We start from the raw sequence: 333 nt of genomic DNA on the forward strand, positions 1-333 counted from the left end.
GTGAGTGCGGAGAACCAAAAAGATAAAATCGTTACGTCATTATCTTTCCCTTTATTAACCGGGGAGAAAATTAGGGGACAGACTGCCAGCGAAGTCGTTAAGAAAAATATGTGTGTTCAGATTGTTTGCTGTGTTATATGCAAGCACTAATACTCGGACAAATATAATTAAAGAGAGGACACAGGGATTATTACGCCTGTTATGAAAGACAGGTCCTTAATCTCTACATGGAAATTACACTTCCTCTGTAGCTGTGCGCTAGAGCAGAGGTTCCTGACTAATAATACCCAAGACTTAAACATAAACATGGCATGTGTCGTATTCACGTCGAAT

The 333-nt window shown here is 39.6% G+C and overlaps 1 protein-coding gene and 1 long non-coding RNA gene across 2 annotated transcripts in view; one reads left to right on the forward strand and one right to left on the reverse strand.

Moving 5' to 3' along the window:
• LOC119589226 overlaps positions 1-333 on the reverse strand; it is a gene marked incomplete at its 5' end in the record, with an annotated part of 73,080 nt that overhangs the window by 61,473 nt on the left and 11,274 nt on the right.
• LOC119589227 overlaps positions 1-333 on the forward strand; it is a 46,602-nt gene that overhangs the window by 3,535 nt on the left and 42,734 nt on the right. The window lies entirely within an intron of this gene.

The sequence above is a fragment of the Penaeus monodon genome, chromosome 25, assembly GCF_015228065.2.
Source record: "Penaeus monodon isolate SGIC_2016 chromosome 25, NSTDA_Pmon_1, whole genome shotgun sequence".
Classification (NCBI taxonomy): Eukaryota; Metazoa; Arthropoda; class Malacostraca; order Decapoda; family Penaeidae; genus Penaeus; species Penaeus monodon.